Consider the following 14,143-nt stretch of genomic DNA (forward strand, 5'->3'; position numbering starts at 1 on the left):
GAGAAATCCCCTGGGGTGAGGCTGGCTCTTCCTCCCTCCTGTACTTCTGTCTTCTAGCTCTAGACCCTTCCCTGGTCTTCCCACATCAAGCCATACCCATTTTCTAGCCACACCCCTCAGAATCAGCCCCGCCCCTTCCTAACCCTGCCCTCTCAGAGCAGAGCAAGCCTCCCAAAGACAGGGAGGCAGCTGGCTGGTCCCTCCCAAAACCACCCTGGCTCAACACCCGCATAGTCAACCTGCTGTTCCTGGAATCCCAGTAGCCATGTTTATCTGAATCCCCCTCCATCCCTCTTCCCCACACTCAACACCCCCCCATACACATACACATATACCTACATACATACTCAGGACTTCCATCGTGATGGGCAGGTGCCAGAGGGTCAATGAAACAGAGGGAGAAGCTGGCCCAGAAATATCCCAGCTTCAACTGGGCTCAAGCAAAACTAGTTAAATCACTGGATAAAATAAAGGCGCTTACTGGCCTCAGAGGTGTCTGGACCCAGGGGAGGAGCTGTCCTGTGCCTGAAGGAGATCACTGGCCCCTGAGTTTGAACCTGCAGCAGTCTCCCAGCCCAGTAGAATGGAGGTGAAGGACCAGGTACAGGGCTCCTGGGACCCTCCCCACTCCCCTCTCAGTCCCCAACTGGCATCTCTGGTATAATATGGTCCCCAACAGAGGTGGGACATCCCTCCATGAAGTTCTGGGTCCCCAATTCTAAAAGCCACTTTTCCAGCACTGTGGGCACCCTTCTAAGGTCTGGGTGGTAGAGGGTCTATCCCTCACCATACTCGGCCCCATGCACACTTCTCCTCTTCCTGTGTCTGTATACTTGAGGTCTGGATGGAGCCACGCCTATACCCTGAGCTTTGAACCCCACATCCTGTCCCTCAGGTCCTCCCACCTGGGATAGCAGGGGTCCAGGACTGTAGGACCTAGGCTGTACTTAGGGCAGCCAGATCCAAGCAGACAGCCTCAGTTCTCATAGACCTCAGAATGCTGGACTATTCCTGCCCAGCACAGGACTGGTAGGCAAGCAGAGCTGGGCTTTTGGGCACCATTGGAGCTCACCAGACAACCATCTCTCACTCCGCTGATCAGTGACTGCCTTCTCTCCTGTTCTAGAACAATGCTGCTCCTGCTTTGCTCACTGGGCCTCCTGAGTGCAGGTTGGGTAAGCATTCTTGATGTTGAACAGAAACGTGCCCCTAAGAACAGAAGCATCTTGTCTTCTCCAGTGGAGGTTCCAGGAAAGTTGAGAGATCCTCCTACCCCATCCCTAGCCTTTGGGACCAGGTCCCCTTCCACTAAGGCTCAGATATTGCTGGAGTGTAGGAGATAGAATCCACTAGAACTCAAGATGCCTTTCTTTCCTGACTGGTCCCTATATGGCTTGAGCTTGGTTCTGTTATCTGGCCTTCCTCTCAGTGTCCTTGTTAGGCACTCCAGAGTGCCAAGGATCAGCAAGGGTTCTCCTTGCATCTCCATCCCCCTCTGCAGTTCCCATGACACATAAGGGACTCTCTCCAATCTCCCAGGACCCAAAGAAGACAAGTCCTCCTTAACTCCCAGAGCCCAGCCCAGCCTCAGTCACCTGCTTCCAGGCCTGGCTTCACACAGGCTCAGGCAGCAGCTTCTCAACCCAAGAGAACCCAAGCCACCAGACTGATGTTCTCACTGCTTCTCAGATGTGAACCTAAGTATAGGCAGGGGGAAATCAAGACATACTGGGGACCATAGAGGCCCTTGGATCTTCTCACGCTCCTAGCCCCCCCCCCACCCTACTCCAGTCAAACCCACAGCCTCATCTTCCTACCAAGCCATAACTGTTAGTAGCATCCAAGGTGCCTTCAGGGGCAAGAAGGGAGCACTAAAGAGGACAGAAACCTAGAACAGACAGGCCTTCAAACAATAAAACCTCTCCACCTGAGAAATGAGGAAGACACGGCCCAGGCTGAAGCTAAACAGCTCAGTATCTGTATGTGTAGAGACATGGCAGACACTGGAAACCATGTTGATGTCCATGATCTGAGCTGCCACCAGCTGCTACAGGCAAGGAGGCATCTTTTGCAGTGAGATCTACAACTACAGACTCATAACTGAGAATGAGAGACATTGAAGGCTTCTGGGCCAACCTCTTCCCCTCAGCCCCCAACAAAAGAAACAATCCCAACAGGAAGCTATTGAAGAGAGTCCCTAAAAATTGTGATAAAGATGCTGAAATGTGGCCCTTCACCGATGATGGCTTCTGGTAGGGTGGGGATGGGGAAGGACTCGGCTTTCTTTCAGAGGCTGGCCACTGGGAGTTTCACGAGGTTCCAGTGGCCATCTGGGCAACACAAATTGGACTTGGTGGCCTTTTTGTGTTTTGTTTTGTTTTCTTTTCTTATTTGGGGCTAGGAGGGGGCAGCTCAAGGGTGGGATGGTGGACCTGGAAGGAATGGGAAGCAAGTGTGATCAGGTGCATTGTATGGAATTCCCAAATAATTAATAAAAAACATTATGTTGGGGGACAAAAAGAGCCATGACAGAGAAGTTAGATGACCTAGGAGCCCCAGGACATGAACATTTACCTGACTGGGATAGAGCTGCCTTCCAGGATCTGGAGATGTCAGGCGGCCAGGATGAAGAGAAAAGGGAGAAAAGCTCTCGGATGGCCTGAGCACAGCTCCTCTGCCAGCCCACACAAGCTGGATGTCACTAAGCACCATGCCTACCTGAGGAGGCCACAGGCCAGACAGCCCTTCAAGACATGCCCACTGATTCCAGTAAGGTTGCTCTAGAATCTGCCACATAGAAGGCCACTTGGATCCTCAAAAACACTGCTTATATACTGAAAACTAATGAGACTCCCCAAATCCCATAGAATTCTTTCTGGTTGTTTCTTAAGACTTTATTATTCTTCCCTACCACAAAGCTCTACACACACACGCGCACACACACATACATGCATGCCCATGCACACATGCACAAGCACATGAATGCACACACACATACGTGCATGTACACACACGCATACATGTATGCACACACACGAGAAGGGCAGCAGGCAGAAGAGGCAGAAGCAGCAGACTTTGAGATTCACATGAGGTGGAGCACTTTTTGGTGGAATAGCCAGACTGAGCCTCATCCTGTGGCAGTTCAGGATTCCAGGTAAGTGTGGCACTCATGGCTATGTGAAGACATATTATGTCACAGTCCAGGAACCCTGAGAGGTCAGAAGATCTGCCAGTGAGACCTGGTGCACGCATGTGGGGAACCCACATTCCCTCCAATCCACAGCCCCCACAGAGGCCTGTCCAAGAAGACTCAATTGAAGCTGGAAATTATCAGCCAGGCTTAGGAGAAGGAGGTTCATGCTAAGGAGGCTTCTCCAAGGCATGAGGATGCTGTAGACCTTAGCAGAGCCCAAGAAAGAGAGACCCCAGCATCACTCGGGAGCCAGGCCTGTCATGGGGATCTATGGATTCCCTTCAATAGAATCTTCCTTAAAAGGAAACTATCAGGACAGTGAGAAGTTATTAAGGGTCCTGACAAAGGAATTTCGAATGTACAGGGTCTTGTCAAAGGAGTTTGGCGTTCAGAGCAAGGATAATTGGTCAGCCTGGGTCTGCTCTGAGCTGGGCTGGCCCTCCAGTGAGGGACCTAAGTTAGTGTGGTGTGGTGCCCAAAATTAGATCCACTGTTCTTCAGCTTGTCCTCACATGGCCCAGACACCTGCATGGTCTGCTCTATTTGGGAAGCTGACACCACCCCCAAACCTTCAACAGTTGAGAGCCAGTGCTTATGCACTTACATGAAGAGAAACTGAGGCATGTCTGAGCTTTGCCTGAGGATGGGTAAGGGACTGTCACAGCCTGTGGATTGTGAATGTTTTTTCATTGTTTTCGGGGACAGGATCTCACTCTGTAAGCCCAGGCAGACCTGGAACTTGTAACTTCCTGCCTCAGTCTCCCTAGTGCTAGAACCACAGGCCTGTGTCTTTTAGAAGCTTGAATTTCTGACCTATGAACTTGGCCAGGTATACTGAAGTATTGTTTCCCCCTCCATCCTATAGAATGAAAGTAAGGCTATCCCTGAACATTCTAGAATGTTCTAGAATCTGCCTATTTGCATGGAACTATTGAACATAATTGGGGCCCAGTTGCCTGGGAAACAACTCCAGCCTTTGGAACCCACTGCCTACCCTAAGTCTCACCTCTGCCTCAGTTCTGGAATGTTCTAGATGACTCCTGAGTCCTCTCCAGAGACTTGCTTCTTTCTGCAGTATTTTTCAAAGTATCAACAAAACTTTGTGTATCCCTCAACACCTTGAATCCAATGATGAGGGGAGAGGCCTTTCTGTTCTCCAACCCACCCCTCTTTTGGGTATGCCTGCAGAAGCAACACCTATGGCTAAGATGGCCATAGGCATCCCATCTTTGTGTCTCTTTCCTTTCTCAGAGTGTGGGGCTTCCTAGGCTACTGTGCTCAGTTGTCCCTACAGCAGCCTGGCCACTTATTCCTTAGGCATGGCTATAAAGAGTGGGTATGATGATTACATTCATTCTGAACCTCAAGGTTTTATGTCCCTGAGCCTTGCCTAAATGGAGCAGAAAGATCCACCCGATATGTGGGAAGAGGATTGGCTTAAGAGACCTATCATCCCCTCTGGCCTGTCCTGATCCTGTAGAGCCACTCGGGAGAGCTGAATAGGAGATTCAAATGAGTGAGTTATTCAACCCCAAACACCCAGAAAACAGAGGCTACATCCTTGAGTGGAAGAGTAGGAAGGGGTGCAGCCCAGGAAGTGGTGGGGAAGGCAGCTATGGGCAAGGGCTTTGAGCTTATAAAGCATCCCCCACTTAGTCCCCCATTCTCAGCCTTCACGTCTCTCATTGGATGCTGTTGTGTTCATTCTCCATTCAGTAGATGGAGCCAGCCCATGTCCAAGGATAGGATGCTCCCTAGGTCCCTTAGCCCATCTAAGAAGCTCTGTCGTTTACCAGGATGGAGGTTCAAGGATAACTGGTGAAGGTTGCCTTTCATATGCAGATAACTGCCAGGCTCCATGAGTGGGAGGCTGTGTCCCCTCATGGCTGGCAGACTACTTCTGCTACCTGCAGTCAGATCTACATAACAAGATAGGTTGCCAATCCACACAACACCCCTCATCTCAGGGGCTCCACCTCCAGCTTTGACCCAAAGTCAACTAACTTCTTCAGGGCTGTGCATACATATCTGTGCAATCAAAATGGGGGTTCTTTTGCTTAATCTATTGACTTATTTAGCACAGAGTTCAGGAAAAGGTCCTAGGAGACTGGGGGAAGCTATATCTCCCTCCCCTACACCACTCAGAACACCAGTAACTCCCCCCAAAGAGCTGGAGCTGTAGAAGGGCCAACAGAAGCCAGGCCCATCCCCTTATCCCAGACACAAATCCCTCTACTCTCCCCTCAGCCACCAGCCTGGGAACCGTAATCAAATCTCTCTACTAGTCCTGTGTCTCGAATGCATCCAAGGGCTTCAGTTATGCAGCACCCAGCTGGCCTGGCTTCCTGAGAGCCCTGCCAATGCCTGGCACCCTTGCTCCTAGCAATCCCTCCTGCTGCCAGGAGCAGAAAGACCTCAGGTCACCAGCAGATTTCTTTCTTGCAGCACTCTGGGCTCTGCTCCCCAGGGAGCCATTCTCGTGAGCTATGATGTCCCAGGACCTCCAGAACCCACCTGCAGCTAAACCAGCTCTAGGAAACTGAATCCCGGCAGCAGATGACAGCCGAGAGTGGCAGGGCAGAATGCCCATTCTGTCTTCACAGGAGCCAGCCTGCCAATGTGCCAACTGCTTCCCCACTTAGGCCCAGTACCATCAGAGCCTAATGAAATCCTAGGGGACCACACCAGGAATGGAGGGATAGGATGTACCCCACCTTGAGGTACAGGACAACAGGGAAGATGAGTAAGGAAGACAGCTACCTCCAGAATCTCACAGACAGGGCAACCCAGAGCAGGATTAGGTACTTCACTGCCCTGCCCCTGCCTGTCTCCTACCCTATGATCTGGAACGATAGCTGGGCCCTTATCCACCTGCCCATTCCCATGGAACAGAGCTGGACAGAGCCTTTCTTCCCAGTGCTCAATTCACAATTCTCTCCAAAGGAGAAAATATATAGATACTGTTTCAGTTGGGGTTTCTATTGCTGTGAAGAGACACCACGACCATGGCAACTCTTATAAAGGAAAACATTTCATTGGGACTGGCTGACCATTTCAGAGGTTTAGTCCGTTAGCATCATGGCGGGAAACACAGTAGTACACAGACATGGTGCTGGAGAACTAGCTGAGAGTTCTACATATGGATCAACAGACAGCGGGAAGAGACTGTGAGCCAAACTGGGCCTGGCTTGAGCATCTAACACCTCAAAGCCTGTCCCCTTTTGACCTCCTCCAACAAAGTCACACCTACTCCAACAAGGCCATACCTCTTAATAGAGCCACTCACTATGGTCCTATGGGGGACATTTTCCTTCAAAGAACCACAGAGACCTAAGCCTAAAGGCCACTTATGAGTTGGGCAGGAAGATGAAGGCTGACATGCACAAGAGATGAATGTTGGTTAAAGTCACTGAGTCATTGCACACCAGCCAAGGCAGGCCTGGATGCTGCAACCAGACCTCAAGTCTGCTGCTCTTTCCTTGTTACCTGCTGGGCTGCCCCTCTAGCCAGGATTCCACCCCCAAATCCCAGGCTCTTGGGTAGGCTCTCCTGAGGATAGGGCTACTGGACTGGCTGCCTCTCTACTCAGCTCCTTCAGAAGGCTGATCATCCCAAAAAGAGAGCCCTGTGGGTATAAGAAGAAAGCAGGGACTAGAAACTCTACCGGGAAGAGGCCAGTCAAGGCCCAGCACCTCGTCATTGAACTGCTGCAGCCGCAACTTCCCCGGTGTCACCACCTCAGACCAAATTGGCCCTTCCTCCCTTCTCTGTTTGCCCGACTCCTGACCATCCTACAAAACTGAACACAAAGCTTTCCAAAATGGGTCCAGGATCTCTAGCTTTAAGGAGGTATTGTCCCCTACAGATGGGTTAGTGTCCTCAGAGCGGATCACAGAAGGGACACTTGAGAAGGAGAACCAATGAAGATTAAGAAATGCTGACCTGCAAGGAAACCAGTTCAAGCTGGACCCAAGAACTCCTGAAGACAACTGCCGGTGCGGGGAGGAGGTGCTGTGGTCACTCACAGCCTTGAGCACATGGGACTTGGTATTTGCTGGGAGCCTGAGGCCCCTCAGAGTGGGAGGGGCCAAGTGTGGAAAAAAGAGGCACTGGTTTTCCCTGCTCTACAGCACCCTACAGTCAGTACCATGGCTCTGCACACATCACAGCCCCCCTATGCCCCACCCATACAGGATCATTAGTGTGCTTATGCCAACCAGGCTCATACCTGGTCCCCAGTGCCCCAGACACCAAATGCACCCAAGACTCTAGTTGCATAAACTCCACACCTAGCAGACAGCAGATGCATTGTTATTATTTTGTGTGTCATTATTCAGATGTAAGTGCACACATATGTTCTGGGTGCATAATACGTGTGCCTGTGTTTGGAGGCCAGAGATCAACCCTGAACGTCAATTTTTAGTCTCTGTCCACTGTCTTCTATTTTTTTTTAAAAGGATCTCACATGGCCCTGGAGCTTGCCAAGTAGGCTAGGCTAGGGATTGCAGGTCTTCATTCTGTCAAGGCAAGCACGTCGACAACTGAGCTACCTCCTAGATCTTTATTAATTACCGCTATTACAAGGCCAGGTTACTCCCCTTCCCCCATACCCCACCATCCTCCCTCTTGCTTCCCTCCCATTAGTGTCCCCCAGGTTCTGATTTTATTTTCCTGTCCTCAGTGCATATATGACTTTATGTTCTCTCTGAAGTCTAGGACACACAAAGGACACTTGCAATATTTGTCTTTCTGGGACTGACGTCACTCACTTAACGTGATTATCTCCTGTTTTATCCATTTTCCTTCCAACCACCTCACTTCATTTTGTTGTTGTTGTTGTTTCTGTGACCGAAAAAAAAAAAAATCCCATTGTGTGTATAAACCACATTCTTTTTACCTGGTCGTCTTTTCTTGCATAACTAAACTGCCTCCCTAACTCAGCCATTGTGTGTAACACCGTGATGAGCGGTGATGTGCAAGTATCTTTGCGATGTGTTGACTTAGAGGCCTTTGGGTAAATAGCCAGGAGTGTAGAGCTGGGTCATATGGAAGATCCGTTGTTAGCTTTTTGACAAAACTTCATACTGATTTTCATAGTGGCTGGGCTAGTTTCACTCCCTCCAGCAGCATGGTGCACAAGGGAACTCTTTTCTCCACAGCCTGACCAATGTTTGTTCTTGGTGACTGCCATTCAGACTGAGGGATATGGAATCCCAGTGTAGCTGGTATATGAACACATGCAGGACACCCTACAATGGTGTTCTTCATGTGCATGCCCAGCTTATCTCTCATTGACCTGAAACTGGTAGGTTAGGCTACTCTGGCCGGGCCCAGGACACTACATGTTTTCATCTCTCCACAAGCCTGGCCTAGCTTTATGGGAGCTGGGGATTGAACTCATATCTTTATGCAAATGGAATCATTGCCCCAATCCCCAATGTGGCTTATATTTGCATTTTTCTGATGGCTAGCATCATGCTTTGTGTGTTCATTAGCCATTCAAATGTACCTCATCTTTTAGACACTAGACCTCATTCTGCTAGCCTGTTTATTGAGTAATTTGATGCGTTAGTACTTAGCCTCTTGAGTTCTTTATACACTCTAGATAGCAATCCTCCCAAACAGGAGATTTTTTAAGCCTTGTTGGTCATGTTGTGCCAGGGGCTGTCCCACAAGGCAGATGACCGCTGTCCCCACTGCTGTCAGGACCTGCTGGCCATGCCTATCTTGACCATCCCACCCATGTTGATCAGGCATGAAAGTGCTCATCCTTTCTGGAGAACATCTTAGTGTCCAGTGCCACCCTCCCCACCCCTGACCCCAGGCTGAGCCTACCCAGAGGTGTCAGGGCCCCCTCTGGTGTGTGCACAGACTGAAAGGCAAGGCCTGCGTGGAGATACCCTTCTCTAAGATCCCGAAGCTCCAGGCCCAGCTCCTTTCCTCCAGCACACACCCGGCAAGCCCCAGAAGTCCCCCTGTTCCCTCTATCGCTGCAATGCTGAGATTACAAATGTGTGCCTCTATGCTACCTTGATTTTTACCTAAACATAGGTTCTAGAAATAGAACTCACATCTTATGCAAGCTAAGCCACCCCTCCCAGCCTCACAAAGGGGTTTTTTATTTGCATTTTTCTAATGGCTGATGAAACTGAACAATTCATATGTTTATTGACCCACAGGTAGGAATGGGCCCATATGTAAGGTCCCAGCCGCTCAGCCACATCATAGAAGGAACCATGCCCCTTGGTATAGCTGTGGTTCGATGCCAGGCTGTGCCAGGCACTGCCACATATCCATACCATCACTTCTCTGAACAGCCTTGTCTAACTTCTGAGGAAATGAGTTGACAGAGCACTGTCAAAGAATTCTTCAGCTTCCACTCTGACTAGGTTTGCCCTTCCAACACTACTAATCCTTAACCACAGCTCTTTCTAGTGGTCACCCTGGCCCTACCTGCATCTCTCCAGCATCACCACTGCCCCAGGATGGAACCCGAGGACCGAGGTCTGCTCTTCCCATCCCAGGATGAGCCATGAACCTTCTTTCTCTTGTTATCCCGCTGCTTAAGAAACCTCACCACCCCTAGACTGGGCCACACTTGGTCCTCACCCAGAAACAGCACCCCCGACACACTCCCATTTGTACACGTTTGGAAACTGAGGCTCACAGGCAGCTTCATACTGCTCCCCAATCCAACGGAGGTCATGGGATCTGCTATGGGGACTCCACTTGAGGATCTCCAGTGTCTGAGCCACACTGTATTAAGTCCAATGGCCTGGCAAGGTCTGTAAGAGACCCTGGCCTCTGACACTGGTCCAGGGTCCTGATCTGGAGCAGCATATCACCTTGCAACTCCAGCACTCTGGGCCTCCTTGGTGCTGAAGGCAGAAGACTCTGGCCCTTATGGCTGTGAGCTCAGAGACTGATCGATCCATGCAGGTGGCTACCTAGGGCATCTCCAGCACCTTAAGTCCCTGGAGAGTTCCAGCAGGGCTTGGCCAGGTATTGGGCAACCTGAGAAAGCCAGGAGGCCAGGCTAGGCTGGCCCAGGCTAGGCCAAGGGGCCGGCCTCGCCTCTGCTGGAGGCCGCGGTGCAACCCCGGGTGCAGGCGTCCGCACGGGGGTCATAGGCCTCGGGGTGCCGGGTCCGGCCTGGGCCGTCGGGGGCCGCGGTGGGGGCGCAGGCCAGGGTCGGGGGTCCGGCGAGCTTTAATGCGCAGACAAAGCCTCATTTGCAGGTCAATGCCGCGGCACACTCGCCTCTCCCCTCGCCCGGCGCCCTTTGTCCGGCCGCGCCCGCTCCTCGCGCCAGATGGCCGCGGAAATGCTAATTTTGGGCACCCCCCCGCCCCCCGCGTTTAATTGCGCCTCCGCAGATGGGCCGCGAGTGTGCCGGCCATGTGAATGAGCGCGGCCGGGCCGAGACGCGGGGCTAAGGGGCTGCGGGACTGCAGGAGTGGGGGAGGGAGTGCGGCGGAGGGGGGAGGGGATGGAAAGGAGAAGGGTGGGGGAGTAAAGGAGAGAAGAGGGAAAGAGGAGGAGAGTGGAGTAAGATGGGGAGGGGTTGTGGGAGAGGGGAGGGAATGACAGAGGGTGGGGGAGGGGAGCTGCCCCACCCCCCAGCGCGCCGCCGGGCACGGGCGAGCACCCAGCGGGCCGGGCGCGGGAAGCGGGCTTTTCTCTTTTCATTTCTCCAAAATGGGATCTTAAGTGACTCTGAATGAAAACAAATTGGCCCGCTTTCTTCTCCAAACAGACTGCGCGCGGGGAGGGGGGGGGAGGGGGGGAGAGGCGGGGGGGGGGGCAGGGGGGGCACGGGACCCCCTGCCGGGCAAGCCCTCGGCCTGCGCCCTTCCGCCCAGGCCTGGCTGCTTTGCCTGCAGTTGTGGGTTTCCCATAATTGGGGTCCCCAGGGGCCCCACCTTGCAATTGAGCAGAAATTCACTGCCGCCGCCCCCACCCCCACACGCCCAAACTGTTTGCCAAGGTTGGTTGGGTCACCTCCTGCAACCTTACCTGGGTGGAGGACAGCGGTACTGGACTGAGCTGTCTGGACAGAATACACCCGTGGATGGATAGATGGGTATAGGGATGGGTGGTAAGTGGTTGGATAGATGACTAGAGAGATGGATGAGTAGGTGGATGGATAGATACATGGGTGGATGCATGGAAGGATAGATTAATATTGAGTGAAGTAGGTGGATAAAATGGATGGGTGGATGACAGGTCAAAGGATGGATAGATGAGTGGTGGGTGGATAATGGATGGGATGGATGAATGGAGAAGTGAGAAATAGGTGCGTGGATGGATAAAGGGCTGAATGGATGTGGGTAAGTAAGTGACAGGGACTGGTAAGTCCTCCTGTGGTGTGCCCGTTTGCTATCAGGATGTCAAACCAGCCTCAGAACACCATACAACCATGGTCTTCCATGGGTGAGGCAGCACCATGCCCTTTCTCTGGGACATGTCACTTGGTCCTTCTGTGGGCTGTTTTTGTCATCTGTTCAAGTGAAGATGGATCCTAATTTATGGCACTGGCCCGCTCTGAAGTCAGCTGACAAGGGAGGTCTGGCCCAGCATTCAATTTGTCTTTTCAGGCCCTTCTCTTCCAGGCTGGCAGCAGGCTGCAGCTCCCTGCAAGCCGATGGTCCTCCAGTCCATCCCACTGCAACCCAGGCTGGCGAAATCCTATCCTTTCTGACAAATCTGACCTATAAAGCTCCACTTGTCCTGCACCTCCTCCCTGCTGTCCTCTGGGCATCCTGAACCTGGTATCATTCCCTGGACTAGGATCAAGGGCCTCATTCTTTGCCATACCTACCTCCCGCGGCTCCCGCCTTGAGAATCCTGCCCACATCCCAAGGACTCTGCAGATCCTCAGTATTCACCATGGCAGCTCCTGCCAACAGTGACACTAGGTGGGTAGGCAACGGCTTATAGGAAATGCACATCCAGAAGACATTATGGAAGTTTCCAAGGCCAGGGATGGAAGTAGTCGCCCATTCCTATGGAATTCACAGACCTCCTTTGGCTTTCTTCCCAACCCCTACAGTCCCTCCGTCAGCCAGAGGTCCCATCTTCCTTCTGGGGGCCTACTCAGTAAAGTCTTCAGTGAGTCTCGGATGGCCAGGCCAGCCGGGGCCTCAATGGACACTCTGCTGTAGCTGCAATGCATATGGCCAGATGTGGCTTCTGGGGAGTGGTATCTTCTCCACAGATGCTTCCAACACCTGACACCTGGAAGCTGACCTTTCCTAACGCACTTCCAAGTGGTGGGCATCTTCAGTTTCAGCTCTCATGTAGGTGTGCAGTGTTAGGGCTGAGTGGGTGTGAGCAGACATGTATATGAAAGGCTATAGCAGCCAGAGGTGGTTGGCAGGTACTTTCCCCAATCACACCCCACTTTGTCTTTTAACTATATTTGCTTAAAAGAAAAATCAGGAAAAATCCAAACTAGAGTACTGCCTTCTTAATTGCAGAGTATCAGAAGTCGGGCATTGTTTTTGTTTTTTGTTTTTTTGTTTTCCACCTAGCCGTGTTGCTACCACAGGGGACTTGAAATCACCAACATAAACTCATGCGATGAAGAGAAATGTAGAAACTGGAGAACAGGAGGAACCTGAGCAGGGGCTTCGGGTGTGAGTGTCTGATGAAGGACACTGAGCCGAGACCGGAGGGAATATCTGGCCAACCACCTTGGCTTCAAGGGGAGAGAAGCCGCTGCAGCCTCCACAGCAAGTCTCCACTTCTTATTCCCAGACTGCAGCATGATGGCCTCAGGAAGGTTCACTGTCTGTGGTGACATGACAATTCGGGAAAGTTTAGTGCCTACGACGGAGACAACCCGGTACTCGCAGCAGCCATTGTAGGCATTGTTTTTTGAAGAATCCTTGCTACCACCTCTTAGGTTTAAGGTCACTCAGATGAACAACACTAATGTAGCACTGCTTTGACATTTCCCTGACATGAGGGGAGTGCTTGTGACATCGTCAAAGCTGTCAGTTACATCAGCACAAGCTGGTTCCAGGAGAACCTCTTCCCCTCCAAGACGACACAGATTCGTGGTGGATCTGTTTCTGCAGCAGTTTCTCTTTGCCCCTTCCTCCAGGTGCAAGCAGGTAATGGGGTGATGGGGCTAGCCTCTGGCTCTGCCTTTGGGCCTGACACCCACCTGATTTTAGAGTCAAAGGTCTCATGGAACTTGGAGCTCGCTGATTGGCTAGACTGTCTTACCAATGAACTCCTGTCTCCACAGGCCCCCAGGCAGCAGGCATATCCCAGCAGCTCTGCTGAAGTTTGAATTCTAGCAGGTCACTGTATTAACACAGCACTGTATGCTGTATTAAGCTGCATCTCAAGTGTTCTGTTTGTAAGTTGTTCGTGTTCTGAGCTGTGGTGATATTTTGTTTGTGCTTTAACAAATAAAATTTGCCTGAAGATCCGAGAAGCAGAGCAGCCAGCCGCTAACTCTTAGCTCTATGAAATCCTCAGAATCATGGGGGCAAGATCCTGTCTCTACGAATCTTCAGACTGAATGCTCAGACTGAATGCCAGCTCTGTGAAACCTCAGACTGAATCCTGAACTCCTGTCTCCTCCCTGCTTTGTATTCGGCTCTCCACCTAGCTGTAACACTTCTTGCCTCCACCTCCCTAGTGCTGGGATTATGGGTGTGAGTCACCACCACTTGACTCTCTTTCTCCTTTAGACTGATTCAGTCTCCTGTAGCCCAGGGTGGCCTTGAACTTACAGAGCTCCATCCTCTGTCTCCTGGGTGCTGGGATTAAAAGCGTGTGCCACCACTGCCGGGTCACTGTGGCTGACTAGTGTGGCTACCAGCTCCACACTCTGATCTTCAAGCAAGTTTTATTTGTTACAGCACAAACAAAATATCACCACACTGAGCCTCTTAAATGTCTCATTGTGGATAAATATTTTCAATTTGAACAATT

The sequence above is a fragment of the Arvicola amphibius genome, chromosome 1 (assembly GCF_903992535.2).
Source record: "Arvicola amphibius chromosome 1, mArvAmp1.2, whole genome shotgun sequence".
Taxonomy (NCBI): Eukaryota; Metazoa; Chordata; class Mammalia; order Rodentia; family Cricetidae; genus Arvicola; species Arvicola amphibius.